General features: G+C 36.1%; 1 protein-coding gene across 12 annotated transcripts in view; it reads left to right on the top strand.

The window, feature by feature from the left end:
* SPOCK3 (SPARC (osteonectin), cwcv and kazal like domains proteoglycan 3) overlaps nt 1-17,147 on the top strand; it is a 409,610-nt gene that overhangs the window by 204,705 nt on the left and 187,758 nt on the right. For 8 of the 12 annotated variants that reach the window (XM_069013676.1, XM_069013677.1, XM_069013675.1 and 5 more), the window contains 2 exons: nt 14,936-15,023; nt 15,381-16,344. The exons of 1 other annotated variant lie outside the window; for it this stretch is intronic. The gene's annotated coding sequence lies outside the window, so the exon portion shown is untranslated. The remainder of the gene's footprint in view (nt 1-14,935; nt 15,024-15,380; nt 16,345-17,147) is intronic. 3 more of the 12 variants (XM_069013670.1, XM_069013672.1, XM_069013671.1) reach the window with 3 other exon arrangements.

The following is a 17,147-nucleotide window of genomic DNA, read 5'->3' as shown; positions in this document are numbered from 1 at the left end:
AGTTCAAGATCATCTTGAGAGAACTCCATAAGATAAGTCTTCAGATATCTAAAAGAACTTTAGAAATTACAGCATAAAACCTGTTTTGGAAAACTGGCATGATGCACCATCCTACTTAGGATTAAATCTCTTTTCTGATGAGAGTGAAATTCCTTAAGGCTCTGCTTGAGCCTATGGACTGAATGGGGAATTTTGACAAATGCAAGTCTCGTGTCTCCTCTCTTTAAACTATGCCCTTGCTAGAATAAATACATAGCAATAGACAGAAATGAAGAAAAAATACCCAAATCAAACACTTTTAAGAGCAAATCAGGAAAGTTACTAAATCAAGACATTGATGGCCTGTGCTCTTGAGGGACTGTTAATGAATGAAAACACATGGCTGATATTTAGTTATTTTGCCTAAATAAATACCAAGGAAGTATTAAAAGCAACCTTCGGAGGGTTTCCATAGAACTGCCAAAATGTACTGCTGCTTGCTACTATTACATCGAAATTCAAAAGCAATATAAAATCCCTCATTTATTTTGAATAGAGTGCCAAAGCAAGGGGAATAAGCAATTTTGCACTAAGTAAGTACAATAATATGACACACAGCTCCAGTCTTATGCTTCAGAGAACCAAGGAAGTTTTATTTCTGGGGGAGTAGAGGTACATCAGGGAGTACACAGTGGAAGAATTACTGCTTTAATGTTTACATTTTCAAAATAATAGGAAAAATAAAAAGAGAAAAGCTTTTCTAGTTAAGCTGAACAAATATTTCTTCATGGACTCTTCTAGTGTAATTTTTTTCAGACGTAGAATGGACCAAATAGTAAGTATGTGACATAAATAAGGCTTTGTGTGGCATGTGGTCCTACACAAGCTGCATACAAGTGGGAGGACTATCTCAAACATTAAAAGACAATATTTTAATGCTGAAAAATGAGCACAGCAAGAGACAGAACTGTTTTATACAGAGCAGAGACAGATTCTAAGACTGTAGATCTTAAAAAGTAGTTACAAGAACACTTAATCCAGACTCATGATAGAATTCCTGCTTAAAGGTGGGATATCCACATCCAGTTAATTTTCTGACTTTTAGAGAACTAGATATGCATACAATAATCAAAGACCTTACTGCAGTGAGATTGCTCTGTGTGTGTGAGTATCTCTTTCTCCTCTCCTATAATGGAGAGACAACCTTTTTCTTATTCTTCAGTCTGGTTCTGATTCACCTAGGAATTTTAAATTCCTTTCAATTTTTCAGAATATTCAATATTTAAAACTATTCTCATTGCTTCTACTGTTCTTGATTATTCAATTATACTTCATAAAATTGATCTTTGTTGCCCTATTTTCTTTTAGTTTCTCCTTGGGTGAATTTCAGTATTCTTACTCTTCTTCCAAATTTTAATCATGTTTTCTTAGAGTATTTTGCATTTTTTCAAAGACACTTATATTAAAAAAATAGCTTTATTTTTGTTGTAGTGCTTTCATTCTTGGATGTTTACATTGAATGACAGTGCTTTATTGAAGTATTCTCTAATATTAAATTCACCTGCTTTACATAGTCTCAATTGGCATATGAGTTTATGGGCAGCCTTTTTCCCCATTGCCTTGTAAAGAAACTAAAATGATCCATCTCACTCCCTTTTAAAGCCACTGGCAGAAATCTTTCTGATTTATCTAAGAGGAAGATTGGGGCTTCTTGTAAATATCCCTAGAAATGTATCTCAGGTTTCAGAAGTGTTCTTCTCCCAAACAATACCCCTGCATTTTTCACAGGTCTCATGGAACCTTTCTACAGACATACAGCAGTATACACCATGGATCTAACAGGCAAAATGAGCAGGGTAACCCCTGTATTTCTTACCATCCATCATTCTTTACCTTCGCAACCGACCTCCTTCCTGCACTGCTTTACTCGGTACATTTGATAAAATGTGCATTCTTGCATTTTTTGTTCCATATGATGTTTGTTCTTCAGTCAACCTTTGATACATTACAGTGAATAGGATATGTGAGAAAAGGGCATGTGTGGGTTTTTTGCCTTTTTTTTTTTTAAATAATCAGTGTTTTCTAAATGTCTTCATGGAGGTAGAAAGGAAGCCAGCCTTTGCTATCAGTGTAACGGTTGAATATCAAGGCTTATACCTGTAGCTAAAGCACAGATGAGTTCACTAAATAAAATCTCTGAAGTCTGTTTTAAATGGCTATGCTTCTGCAATGACAGTTTCAGTAAAAGTCTGGAACTGCTGTGAATAAAACAGATATAAAATTGAATCATTTCTTTTTCTGTCCTGTAACAAAAAGCTATTTCTGGGAAAAAGAAACTTAAAATTGTTTTGTGTCAGCAATGTGTATGAAGTTGGCTTCTGAGTTCAGGAGGAGAAAAAAAGACTAGAAGGCAGAAGGCAAAAGAATAAAGTAGTATTTTAATTGTTTTTCCACATGACATGTCTATGAGCCACTTAATTCTGTATCTGTGTGGAATTTAAAAATAAAGACCCATATAACAGAAACAAAAAAATGAGCCAAGCTGAGACATGAATCATAAATTAATTCAGGGATTTCTACAGAAATTACCACTGTATATACTTGAAAAAGCCATTGTGCAGGATGTATCTTCCTCTAGCTTGCTTTGACTAATCAGCTACACAAGTGCAAAATGTTTCAAGTAGAGGCTCAATGGGGACAGAAGAGTTGTGATCCTAGTGAAGTGCTGAACTTTGACTGATTTCAACAGAGACAGGGTTTCACCTGCGGAGCCAGGAGATATGCACCCAGGGGTGCATGCTTGGAGTTGAGAGAGGGAATTGATATGAACTGTACCAAGACACTGCAGTTAACGACACGCAGTGATGGCAATAAACTTTCAAGGGACCAGTTTACTGTGTGGGAAGGGACTGCAGCAGTGAATGCATGCTCACTCTTTTCTCTCCCTTGCACTGCACCCCTCTCTCTCTCCCCAGAGAGCAACTGTCTTTTGTAGGGAGCATAGGGGTACTATACTCATAAATTTGAATTCTGATTTTAGAAAGAGCTGTTTCCCCAGTGGCCTCAGAAATGTTATTCCTTGTTACCAGTCTTATTGCTGGAACAGTAAGTTCATTTCTAAGGCATCAGGAAACATGATATTTGGTATGGAGGTTCTCTGAAGGTCCAGGAACACTATTTCTCCAAGAGGGAAGAATCCACTTGCTAACTAACTGCTGAGTGCCATGCCTGTAAAGCTTTGCTTCTTGACAATGAGCAGCAGCAGAAGGGTTCAGATCAAAAATCAGGCTGTAACGTTAGGTCAGGGGTGATTTAAAAGCCTGATATATATGGTCAAATATACCAGGCAAGGAACAGAATAGGACAACTTGGTTGGTTGACAATGTTGGTTTTGAACTATCTTGCAAAACCAACATCGATATAAAATATTCTACCCTATAATGATACAGAATACCAAAATATATATATATAAAATAAATAAATAAATAAATATATACACACACATATATATATATATGATGTTAATTATGAAACAAAACATCCATCTAGGGCATCTTTGTTTTGTTTAGGCTGTATTCAGTTTGGACAAACGGGAATCTGGAAATCACTTTACTGTTGCCAGTGTACAACACTATCTGGTTCTGGGTTTTATTGTATTTCCTTTACAGCTGTGATTTGTGACAATTTGCATTTTTGCTGACAGGTACTAAGGGTAAGTCAATATTTATAAAGTACTTTTTCCTATGTCTTCCTTCTACTAGAGACTTTCCCAATTGTAATGAGCTCTTTTTTCAGAAAGTGAAATACAATTTGCGTGCGCATGCCAACAATAATTGTACTTGTCAAAAGAAACAGATAACATTATAACTGCCTGAAATTTAATCACAAGAAATGCAATAATTCATATGGGAAATCATGTTTTACAATTTCTTTCTTTCCATGTGGTTTAGAATAGTTAAGGGAAAAAAAATTATCCTATTTAGGCCAAGCATGCAGAATGGCCTACAAAGGCAATTTAATGCAAAGCTTTTCAAACGTATTGGCGTTTCCTGCCAACAGAAACATACCTGAGACTACAACAATAAAAAAACCATATGAGAAGTTGGAAAAAAGTAATTATATTTAATTGTTGTATAATATACCTACTTCGAATTCATTTTGAATTTTAAGATTTTCTTTTAAAATTTTGGCAGTGCTCCTGGGAGAAAGTATAATGTAGCATATAAAATAACATTTCAGCTGTGTAGTATGAAATTCAGTTCTGTCATTAGTGTAACTCTGGGCTAATGTGTTACATCAGATTTGTTCCATATTGATAGCCATATAAGTGAAGTTTGAATCTGGGCCAGATCTTGCATACTAAAATCCACCACAATTTTAAATTCTGCTTTACAATAACAACCAAATTACTTTTTAACAGTATCAGCCCATTGCTCTAAAAGCAAAGAATAAAAAACCCCAGACCAAAATCTCAACAAAACCAATCAACCAGTAAAACTCAGCTAATCAATCAAAAAGTTAACACAAGATTTTTTCATTTTCACATTTCTAATTAGTGTTTTCATACCAACCAAGACGTGTTCTTGCTATGTTGCTTGGAGAACCTCATAACCAGAATAAAGGCAGACTTTTAGAGACAGATTTTAGATGTGTGGGCCTGGCTGGAGGGAAGCCCAGAGAGCTCCTGTGCTTGGTTACCCTACAGAAAGCTAGAGTTCCAGCTGGGGCCAGGCACAACAGCTTAGCTCTGAGCCTTGATTTGCATGCCAGCTCCTCCCAGTGAACACCTTTGTCATCCGTCATCTTCTAGCGGTATTCTGATAACCTGTGGTATCCCTGTTTGCTGGAGGCATCTTGGTTAGTGAGAGGGAGTGGATGATTCACTTGAGGTATGTCTAAAAACTTTGGAAAGAATGGGTAAAAGTGCATTCAATACTCAGGTATTCTTTGCAAGAATACAGTCAGGATGGGGGTTTCTACTTGTTTGCACTCACGTGTACGTGTGTTTGGTTTGGTTTTTGTCAGTGTTATGCAAAGTGGTATACTCATTGTACAGTCCAAATGAAATATAGGTGAAGAGTCAGTAAGTTGTTTATCATAGTGTTCCTCTCAGAAATACAAAGAAAATTAACATTTTTTTTGCCCTGGAATGATTTCCTTGAATTTGGTCAATGAGTAATAGGGGTACTCCATGTGGCTTGGAACTGAGATTCTGCCTACTTTTCTTTATACATACTGATTTGTCCTGCAAAGAGTGAAACTTAGCAATTCAACAGTCTCTTGAAATTTTTATAGTTGTGGTGTTCTGTCGGGGTCCCTTGATATGCATGTTGCAGTATCTGCACTGTAACAGTGTTCCCTGCCTAGAAATGGAGCTCTGGAGCAGAGTGAGCAACAGAGCAGCAACAGGAGGGTTTAATGAAAACAGGCCATGGCAAAGAAAAGCAAGAAGTTAAAAATGAAGATGATGATAAATGCAGTTCAGAATAATTATTATATACTTTTCATCAAGACTGAAAGAGATTTCTTTGCCCAGCTAGGAAAATTATCAATAGCAATGCAACAATCATGGCAGGAGATTCTTTGTACTCAATACTTGCTACTGTGTAAAGAAAAAAAAAAAAAAGGCTTGTAGGCTAAGTCTCGCCATAGTCTGCTGTAAATCCTTGGTTTTGTTGAACACTAGAAAAGCACAGAAGTTCAGAATGAGATTTTTTTATACTTTCCTTTTTATTGTTAGATATAGAAAGTGAGCAGTTGTACATGAAAACTGTTCTACAAACTGATGAATTAAATGTTGGTATGGCCACAGTAACCTAGCATAGTTTATATTTCAAGGGAACTTTTCTAAGAACAAAGTTTCCTGCTTCAGAAAGAAGGTCACGAGCAGTATACAGTGACTTAGAGTTGATATGCTGATATATCCCTAAAGAATCCAGCAAATAATTCTGAAGAAACCAGCTATTTATACTGCGACTTCATTTGGCAAGACCTCTGGAGATGTTATCTAAGAGTTTTGAGCTCTGTACAAGTAATAATCATCAGAAGAGCTTGACAGTTCTGTATTTTTTCTCTCTGTGGGTTCCCACGGCACATTAGTAAGGTGATTCATAAAACAAGTCAGAAGGATATAGGATTATAAATATGTGAGCTAAGAGAAAATATTTTAATCATTTTCCTCTGTATTTATATGTAGCTGTATTTACTATTGAATTTGAGGAGCATATACCTAGAGAACAGTATCCCCTGTAAAATATAGGCAATCTGATTTATCACCAACAAATTTCACATTGTTGCAGATGTTATATTACAAAGTAGTCTTAAGTGAAGGCAAAGCAAAACCTCCTTCAGTCATGTAAAAGCACATAGAAAGAGGGCATAAAATTTAAGCTTTTGCCATTTTATTGTGCTTTGGGCTCATAAGATTTATTGCTATGACCTCATTTTTCAGAGAGATGTCCACAGTGCTCTGTGATCTATCTTTCATAATTATATTCAGCATTTGAGATACCAGTAAATTTTGCTTTAAATCACATGGTTATTACTTCTTCTTTCGTCATTTTTTCCTTTGTTGGTGACTCCTGAAACAGTAGCAAGTGATGCCTCTGATGTTATCACACCGTTGGCAGTGTTCATCTTCCATCGTGTTGGGTGTAGACACCAAGGGTGTAATAATGCTTTATGAGAGAAAAGAAGTTGAGAAGTGTGTGTATGTGATTTTTAAATGCATCATTTGTGCCCTGAACCATGCCCTGTGTGTTTTAAATAGTGACACTTATTTCTAGCCAGCTGCCACAGAATATAAAGAAGAAATTCATGAATGAAAGAATTTTTATTAGAAATTTCTCCTTCCATACTGAGATGAGAGAAAGCTTGCTGTCCCACCTGTTTCCCAGATGGTTTGGGAGAGCAAATAGGAACTGCTAGAGCTTAGGGAGATATCAAAATTGATTTTTAAGCTATCTTGACAGTTTGAAAATACATTTAACTGGATCACTAGGAAATTAAATGAATTTGGGACATCAGTAAGTCCATTAAAATTTCTCTATCTATTACATAAAGCAACAGGGAGCAAGAGTATCTAATTTAGACCCACGTATTCCAAATTCAGCAATAAAAAGTGAAAGACCACCTTTTTTCCATTTCTAAGGCCTGTTGGAAGTAGATAAGGGAGAGATTCGTGTGTTTTCCATCCATTTGTATTCCTTCCTCCTATAAACTCTTAGCTGCTTTAGTACTTCAGGATGCTGTGTTGCATTAAACAGTAGGTCCTTCCACTGTATAACCTCCACAGGGGTTACACAGTGGTTTCCAGCCTCTTTCATAGGTGGACTGGAATAAGTGAAAAGGGGTCTTTCTCTGGAGAGTAACATACTACTGCATGGGAGTATGAACTTCTGCCCAGGGAATTGAAGTAGGTAAAAGGGGTGTAGCACCTGACAGGAGCAATTGCCATATGGAACCTGGAGAAGTGAGGAAGGAGGCTTGAAGCTGGTTGGTTTTGTGCATGAGGGTCAATGGAGTTTATTTAACTTACCTGACAAATAAAGGTGCATTATGTTTTCCCCTCCATGAAATAAAGATCCTTCAAAGAAAGTGAGGAAAAAGGCAAGGTGGGCATTTTAAGCAAGTGAGAGATGTGTACGTAAGGTCAGCCATCAGCTGTGTGTATGCAGGCAGGTAAGGGCTGTGCACTCAGTTTTCCCTTCAGCATTTGGGAGATGGTGGATATTTCTTAAAGAACTTTGTAGCCTGCATATCACATGGATAACCTTTGATGTCTTTAAATTACAAGTGGTTAGAATAAAACCAGAGGTCCAAATATCCTTGTTCTATTCAGAAATTCAGAACTGAATCTAATCCAGTCTAGTATTAAGACTTTCACCTGTCCTTGATTGCCTGATCAGCCTGATAAAAGAGAAGAATCTCTTAATCAATGTAATTAATTCAAGTAGTAAAGACCAAATCACTTTCAAAAATTAATCAAAGAAGTAAAAATCATTTTGGTAGAATAACCATCTTTTGAGTAAATTATTAAAGAACCTTAAAATTCAAAATAGTTGGAGAATGAAATAACAAAATCCCCTAGGAAATGAGGGAAAACTAATTTTTCAGGATTGTGGTTCAGAATATGTCCTTTTAGTGATGGAAAGCTGCAAGGAAGCTAAAATTTTATAGCAACTTCTGGGATAAATTCTTTGCAAATCAGATAAACCCAGATGAAGAAGAGTCATATGCAATTTTAATTAAACAAATGCATCAGTGCCTTCTAAGTGTTAAATGGTGGGATGAACCACCTACCTTAACAGAGTGACAGAAGCAGCGCACAACATTACAATGCTAACATGCTATGATGATAAGAGGCTGGTTAGTATCACATACTGACTCTGAACAGGATCTTCTGAGTAGAGCTGTACAAAGTTTTGGTATCAGAACCATGTGAAATGTTAATTGTATCTGAAAAGCAAAGCTGAGCTCTTAGGCCTGCGCTGACTCAGGACAAGCAAGGTCCAGGTGGCAAATAAGGTGGGTTGTTCCATTCTCATGGGCCATTTCCTAATGGGATATAATCTAATGACATACTTCTCTCTTCATGACGCAGGGAACCAAGATCATTGTCTTCCAGTTCAGCTATTTTGAGAAAACAAAATTTTTTGGTTTAAAAACTTCATGTTATATTTTGATTCTAACTTACGTGTATGTTTAAAGAAAAAAAGGAGTTTGTTTGGTGCTTGGATAAGTATAGAAATATTTTGGGGTTCAACTTCAAGTGTGGAGCTATCAGAAATTCAGTTTTGTAACTTTGGCTCATCTTTCTTTCCAATGACTCTTACACATTATTCACGGTGACTCTCTACTTCAGCTATTTTTCCTTTTGATGTAGAAGGAAGTAGTGAAAGGCAATCTGATTATTTCAGAGAGCTATTTTTCTTAGTTTCCCTTATCTATATTAACACATACATCTTCAAAGAACTTGAAGAACAACATGTTACCTGTTCATTCTGAACTTTGAACATGTTCATTTTTTCACTTTCCATTCATTACCAAAGCCATGGTGTCCTTTCTAAGAAATTCTAAGAAATGATAGAAAACTTGTAGGTTTATGGATTAATCTGTTTTTACACAGTCAAAACCCAGTACAATTGCCTGGCATTCTCTCCCTCATCTGCAATCACTTTGGTGCACAACAGTCTTGCTAAAGGAAATACAACAGATGAAATTCTTCAAATACAGGGAAGCATTGTGTTTTGCGGTGACCTTATGATGTGTATCCCATATCGCTGCCTATGCCCAGAAATTAATTCCTGTGCCTTTCTATGCCTCTAAACTGAGCCTGAGAGGAGGAAGGAAAAAACTGAGCAACACTTTTTCAAGCAGTTTGCAGCTTGTTCAAGGTCACAGATAGCAATTGGTTTCCCAGCTGTGGCAGGGGAGGGAGGAGGCACCCGGCTTGCTGCTCCCGGGACAGTTTGTTGTTTTTTTTTTTGGCCAGTGGTTCAGCTGCTTTGTTCTCCGGAGAGAGACTGAGAGTTGAATTTTTCCTTCCCTGGAATTTCGGATTTCCCCCCTTTTCTACTGGACTGCTTGACTGCTTTAACATCAGAGCACATCAGGAGGACTTTCCATTGGGCACAGAGGGCCTGGCCCTGGGCCAAGCCCCAGCTCTGAGGAGACCAAAGGGATGACTCTAACACTTTCCCAGGTTTTTCCTCCACAGCGAAAGATTTTATTATTTAGCATTATTTTCCTTTTCCTGTGGGTTTGTTAAATAAATAGTTTTTATCTCCTTCACTTTCCTTCGAGGAAAATTTATTTTTCCTGAACCTGGTGGGGGAGGGGTGGTTGTGCCTTCTCTCAGAGGATATATTTCCAAATTTGGCCAAACTGGAACACATTGTGAATGATTTCCACTTGCAATACACTTTTCAGAAAATCTCTTGATCTGATATCCCTGAAACTTCTCACGCTAGTCTGTAAAGTATGCTTCGCTCTGCAAAGTGTATTTCTGTGCTCTAACTGTGCTGCTTTAAAACTTTTGTTGCCATCGAGTAGTAATCATTTTTAGCTTTACTCCCCCCAGCATGATAGTCTAAGAATAGCATAAATTAAAATTTAGAATCGTATTTTCAGAGTGAATTTTCTGTTCATGTTTTTTTCTGCTCTAACAACTTGCCTTTTCAGCAGTTGATTGGTACTTATGGGGAATTAGATGTGTCTCTGAAATGGCACCACTGCACTGGTCGGTGCCTGTAGCACTGAGTGCATACATATACACCATCCCCAGCACCACACTCCAGCCTGATAATTTGGATGGAAATGGATAAGCTCTTTTATTTTAAAAGCTTCCGATTATTATTGGCTGCACAAAAACTCCTTATGTTTTTCTTTCCAACATAGGGTTTCATAACAGTCAGGACTATAATTTTGACATTACTGTGATGGTGATCAGTGCTAAGGACCAGTGTTCCAGGTGACACCATTGTAACACCTGTGAGCTAGCAGGTTTTTTGTGTAGCTTCACATGCGTCCTTCTTGTTCTTTTCAGTTTATTATAGATTCATAGAATAAAGGAAAATACTTCCTTCCATGTTATCAGTGATGCTGGTTAAGTCACAGGCTTCAGATTTCAAATTGGATATTTTTCCTAATCATGCTATAGTCTAATGGGTAAAACACTTTTTTTCCTTTAAAATACCTTTTAATTAAATTTATGGCATTTACTCAGGAAATATTCAGGTATACATGGTAACTTTAAACCTCTTCCTATTTTCTCAGATTCCCTTGCTACCTCCAGAAGCTTCTAACAACAGTAAAACCTTCTGTATCTTGTCTCCATATCATCCAAGAGTCCCTTATCTCCTTCTAACATGCACAATAACAAGAAATGATTCACTTGGAGTGGAAGACTAAATAGGATTGTTGGTGTCTTAGGCACACTCTCTTCTGTGCAAAGGCTCAGTTAACACCAGTTAGCCACAGAAACAGCAGAGAAGGGAAGAAGTCAATTTTACCATGAAAAGAGGAGGTAGAAACCAGGCCACCAAGGAATTAGATCAGACACCAGACCAGGGAAATATCAGTACTTCACAGGAACAGCTCCTGGTGTTCAAAACAATTTCACTTGTATACAGCTGTCTACTAAAGTTAGAAAAGGGATTTAGAGACTTTAGATAAAATCCATATGAATTTAATTTTATAAATATCAATATCTTAACTTTTAAAAATATAAAATGCATTAAATTTCCAGGTTTATTTACTTGGCTATGTTAGAACTTATGAATACTTATTTAGAAGCTTAATTTCACAATCTTGAATATAGATTTCTTTTCTTTTCTTTTTTTTTCTTTCTTAAAGCAACCTCCCCTTCTCCCCTTCTCCCTCACCTCTGTGTAGCCTTCCATTGAAGACTTTTAAGAAAACGATGGCTTAAAATGGATATTAACTGTGTATGAGTAAATAATGATTGACCATCCTCATCCATGCTGTGTGTTAGATACTGTTAGATCATGGGTTAAAAGAGGGATTTGCTAATTTCAGACACTTAAGTGGAGAGGTAGGACCAGAATGAGGTGGAATAAGAGATGTCATTTATTTTTCAAATAGATCCATTTAAAGTGCATGTAGATTCACTGATTCAGTTCCACTTAGATGTACAGTAGGGTATGGAACTAGAATCAGGAATCAAATGTCTTACACTCTTGGGAGGGTTTCTCATTTTTTAAGAGAAGGAAGTAAAAGAAGTCACAAGTAGAGCAAGACTAAGTAAAAAGAGAAGGCATAAATTAAATATAAAATCTTATTAAACAGTATACACTATTATCATATTGCTCTGTTGTAAGAAAGTAACTAAAGCAAAGAAAACTAAGCTGTTAAAAAGGATAAGGAAAAATAAAGTCAGAATATTGTGGCTTATAAAGAGCTGGTGCATGTAGGCACGTCACTGTCAACGTTGGAAAGGGCTGCACAATATCTCTTTTCAGTTATTGCATTTCCAAACTTTGTGATTAACATCACTGTACAGAATGTCATTCCACAGCTATTTATTAAACAAAACCTTTAGGATCAAATTGTTAGCTTAAATTCTATTATGAATGAAGAAAGATGGGAGTATTTGCTTCGCAAATCGTAGTTATTTCCCTAGCTGCCTTCTAGTTCCTGGATGGAAAGTAAATTGCTTTGGATCTAGCCTGCCTCTGTGTCTTGAGTGGGCCAATTCAGAGTGGTTTCCTGATCTATCTGCTAGTTTGTTCTCTTTGGCTAAACATAATATTTGCTTGCTTTGGTGAAAAAATCCACATGCTTTCTCCTTCAGACTTTCAGAGACTATAACCTGCTCGCCAGGAATTCCAAGAACTATCTCAAAATGAATTTCCCAGTTGTGCATCAGATAACAGTATTTGTTGTTTGCCATTCACAGCCTCTTCTCTGAAAAATCCATTTTGAATTGAGCTAATGGCTATTCAGCTGTGAAAAGAAATACAGTATACAGCAATGCTAGAATTGATTGGACCATGGGATATCATCACATCCTGCATAGCAATAAACCAAAATGTTCAACAAGCAGCATGACTTAAAATCTGACCTATATTCACCACAACCTGGGGGAAAAAAATCTGGGACCATACATTCTCACTATGAGACAATACACTGAAACTTTTTTTTAATCACTTTCTCAGAATATTTTGATTCTTTCCAAAGTGGTGCTATTTCTCTACTCAGATGTCCCATTTTTCATTTTAAGCATTCATTTACGCAGAAATATTTTCACTTCTCTCCGTGATTTGTTTTAGCTGCAGGGAAGGCTTCTTCCTATGACGTGCACATTCTGAATGTTTCATTAGGTACTTCAAATACTCAGTCTGTGATAAACTTTTTCAAGGAGCATATTGCAGAAGAAAAAAATACTGATTAAACTTCTATTTATTTCCTTTTGAATTCTGAAAAATGTGTTTTCTGCTTACTTTGTGATTTTCTTGCAGTGTTGTTTTACAGATTCACTTTTGCTAGCAAATCATATCTTAAGACTGACAAAGTACTCACTTTCTCTTCATAGATCTTGTGAATGCTTGGAGCCCTTTTAATGGGTCTTGTGCTTTTGGTTGGGTTTTTATCATTCTGATTTGGTTTCTTTCATTTTAATGACTGAAATAAGACTTAACTATGAATTATGTCCTGCTTTTCTCCTTCATCATCTCTTCTGAACTGATACAGGTTCCTAGAATAATTTGTATCTTGGATTTCACAAGCTTTCATAGGTCCCTTTTGTTATGTATACACATGGAGTATATAAATATATAGAGTATATAAGACATATAGCTTATGAAAAAGTACAGGTGAAATTAATGCTAAATATGTATTTCATTTTGAAACTGAGCCTAGGTAGTCTTAAAAGTATCTTTTGTAGGAACACAAGGTTACAGCCAGAGATGATTGAAGTCAGTAGAAAACACTGTCATTTAGGGACTAGTATTTTTTTCTACAATGTTTTAAAGGAAAAATTATTTTTTGAACATTAAACTGCTTTTACCAAACTATAGTCTGAAAGACATATTGAAAATTAAATTTTGCTTTTCACAAGTGTACTTCTAAAAATTATACGATCTACAAAGTGCAGGAGGTTATTGACAACTAATCCGTTGTAGTGTTAATGAAAAACTGTGAGCCTTAAATAGCAGAATACAAAATAAAAGTATTGAATGGGATTTAAAGAATCAGCTGAATGAATCATGTGCCTTGGAAGAACATCCTTAAACTGTCAGTGAATCAGTTTACAAATGATGCCCACTAAAGTCACAATGAAAAGTCTCAACTTAAATAGAAGATGTAGAAATAGTGGATACAGAAATGAAATTGATGGCTTAGTTTCACTTGGTCAGTCTGTCTGTCCAGGAAGGGACATTGTGTTGCCTAGTAATGGCTCCTGCCTGTGCAAAACTTCAAATAAAAGGAAAGACAAGGAAGTGGGGCTCATTTGAAAATACGGTATTAAAGAAAAAAAAAATAGAATATTCTGCTAGAAATAGGAGCCTTGTACCAGGGTTAATACACATTTGGAGATTAACGTAGTCTCCAGAAGTATTTTATAAGGGATTTTTAATTTTGAATCTAGGTTCTAAAGAAACTAAATAAAAGAGCAAATAAAATACACTGTTCTAGTAGTTTCTGTATCAATTTTTCACCATTATGTCCACAAATTGGAGAAATATTTGATTGATTTTTCCAGTATTAAATAGTGCAGTCTTTTTAGAAGAAATAATCAGACTGTTGCCATGAAAACCTCCTTTAGTAATTATTATCTTACTCAGTCAGAAATTAGATAGCCTTAGTACTAGGACTTAGATTTAAATTACTCCTACTCTTGCCTACCAGTTGTCTTTCAAAATACCATTATATGTTCCACAGCACTTTCATATCACCTTACATTATAATAAAACAATACTTTATGCTTTCTACCTCCATCTTAATTACATGTATGTGGAAAATCTTCAAAGAAACTTCCAGCAAAAATGTGGTTGTTACCACTGAGATGAACTCCAGTTTTCCAGTTGCCATTCTTCTAAAAGTAACTACTCACATAAACAACCCACTAGACATGGAACAACAAGAAAACCCCAAAGAATGTAACTGACCTAGCAGTGTATGTGAAGTCTTCTTTAGCAATACAACAGGCTGGAGGAATGGCAAGACCATATAATTACATTTCCTGGCTGTTACCAGATGTTGTGTTTACCAAATTGTGACTAAGAAAACGTTTACATAGTTCTCAACTGTAAATTATACTTCTTTTTTTAGTTCTATCTGATGTGATAAACTTTTCTGTGAAACAGATACGCAAATACTAAATTTAAAAATATTAAGAAATGTTATGGTATTATGAAAAATATGAAAAAGAATAATTTTTATATTGTGAGATCCCACTGATTTTATGCTGAAAATTATTGTATTTTTTTTAAAGTCTATTTTAACAGGGAAAAGCATGCAGCATGGATTTCAGTAATGTTATCTGGAAAACCTGAGCATCCTTTCAATGATATGCATGTTTGGTATGTACATTATTGACTTCAGAGTGAGTTAAAAATTGGAAACATCTAAAACTGTTTGGGACTCTGACTATGGGATAAGTTTATATTGTTAATATAGATGTCACAGTAAGTTTTGAAATATGAAAAGCTGACATTGAAGGAGGAAATGTGTCTGAGTTAGGAAATAGAACTGGTTAACAACGTTTGTGCTAGGTTTAAGCCATTTCCAAATGGTGTAAGGAAAAATTGAACATTGTCATTAAATTAAAATTATAGTCATTGTGGATTGTAATGCTGTTTAACTCTCTCTTACTGGCTAAGAGTTAATTTTTCCAATTACAGTAGATAAAAGAATCAATGTCTTATTTCCACTGACAGCTTTCAGGCTTCCCCTCTTCCATCTCTGTCACACAGTCTCTTAAAGAAGAAGACTTGCAAAGACCTTGCCTTACAGATGATTTGTATCTCAAGCAATGATGTGCATGAGACTATCTGTGGAAGGAGAGACCACTCCTCTTTAATTGGATGGTGGAATTGGAACTCCTTCATCTTAAAATGAGTTTTTCAGAGGAAAGAAAAAGTAATCAAACCAATGGAAAGGAAGACATAGAGAGAATGACAAGAGATGAAATTACAAGTAATCTTTAAAAATGAAACAGTGTAACTTCTGCTAAGATTGCAATGTATCTTTTTTCCCTTTTTTTACAATCTTGATATGGCACACCACAGCTGACAGTCAAGAGCAAGAAACACCTGGAGGCCAAGTCTTTGGGTGCTGAAAATGACCTTACTGGGGAGCTAGTGGAAAGAAGTCTAAACAATCTTGTGGTGGATGAGTACTTCTGGAGATTGACTGTTTTTCAGTTCTGTTAGGTCAGATTTGGAACCATCAGTTAAACCATAAGTCTTGATTAATGGAAAGTTTTGACGATCTTGTACTTTGGCACAATAAGGTTTAATATTTCTTCAAAAGTCCTTAATTCACTGACTTTACTTCAATGTAACTGTCTAAGAGAAGGTCTTATTGTTCACAAACGATAATGCCTTTCAGATTTTGTTAGTGTTCATTTGCTAGGAGTGTTCATAAAGCTCAATCAAGGAAGACTGCATTAGGTGAGACACTGAAGGGATTAGGGGAACAGAGGGAAGTATGTATAGCACAGCTTATCTGGGAGGCAAAAAGCAGCTTAGTAGTGCTGATGTACTTTTTCCACTCTCCAGAAGTTGTTTGAGACCAATAGGTGTGGGCAGAAGTTCAACAAGAGGCCAACATTTTGTTGTGCCTCAGTGGAAAAACCCAGGTCCACTCAACCTGATTGCATTACAAGTGGCTTTCTACAAGGTAAGCTGAGTCTGCTATGCACTGTTTCCTGTATTGTGTTCTGGGAGGATGGAGCTTGTTATTTAAGTGCTTAATACTGCATCCAGAATATGCAGAAGCTAAATTTAGCAATGCCAATTTGAACTCTTGGATTTGGCTTGTTTGGATTTTTTTTACTGGCCAGAAAGAAAAACATACAGGGGTAAAAATGTGTACCTTAAAAATAGTATTGCATTTGTAGAATCGGAGTCTCTTCTATCAACAATTTAATGGAATTTCTGAAAATGTTATATTCATCTCCAAAGACAAAATTTAGAATATTTTATGCAGCAAAAATAAATTGCACACTTGTAGTATGTTTTGCATTTTGTGATTGCTTTGAAGGAACATCTGTTCTCGGAGGACTATTCAAACTCTTCAGATTTCCTATTAAAATCTTAGAGACTCTGAAGCATGCTATTCTTGAGCCAAAGAATGGGGTGAGGGAGGAAGGCAGGCACGTTGCCTCTTTTGACACCATGTTAGTGTCCAATGGCACTTGGGAAAAGTGTGCCCTGATAATAAAGTCACTGAATAGTTGGAAGAGGTATGACTTTAATGTAAGGAAACTGATGGACAGGTAGATCCTTTCTGCCATTAAGATACACTTTCAAAAGTTGCATACTCTTCTGGCAGCCTGGAGGACAGACTAAAGTGCTAATACAAGGAGAAAGGAAAGAAAGTCCTTTTGACTGTCATTTTACACTTAAGGAAAATTTGTTATACTATCTGCTTTTGTGATAAAAGTCCATAGTTTTTAAAAAAAAAAGCCAAAAAAACATGTG

The sequence above is a fragment of the Aphelocoma coerulescens genome, chromosome 4, assembly GCF_041296385.1.
Source record: "Aphelocoma coerulescens isolate FSJ_1873_10779 chromosome 4, UR_Acoe_1.0, whole genome shotgun sequence".
NCBI classification, from domain to species: Eukaryota; Metazoa; Chordata; class Aves; order Passeriformes; family Corvidae; genus Aphelocoma; species Aphelocoma coerulescens.
The sequence above is the reverse complement of the archived record's forward strand: the minus strand, read 5'-3'. Positions and strand labels throughout refer to the sequence as shown.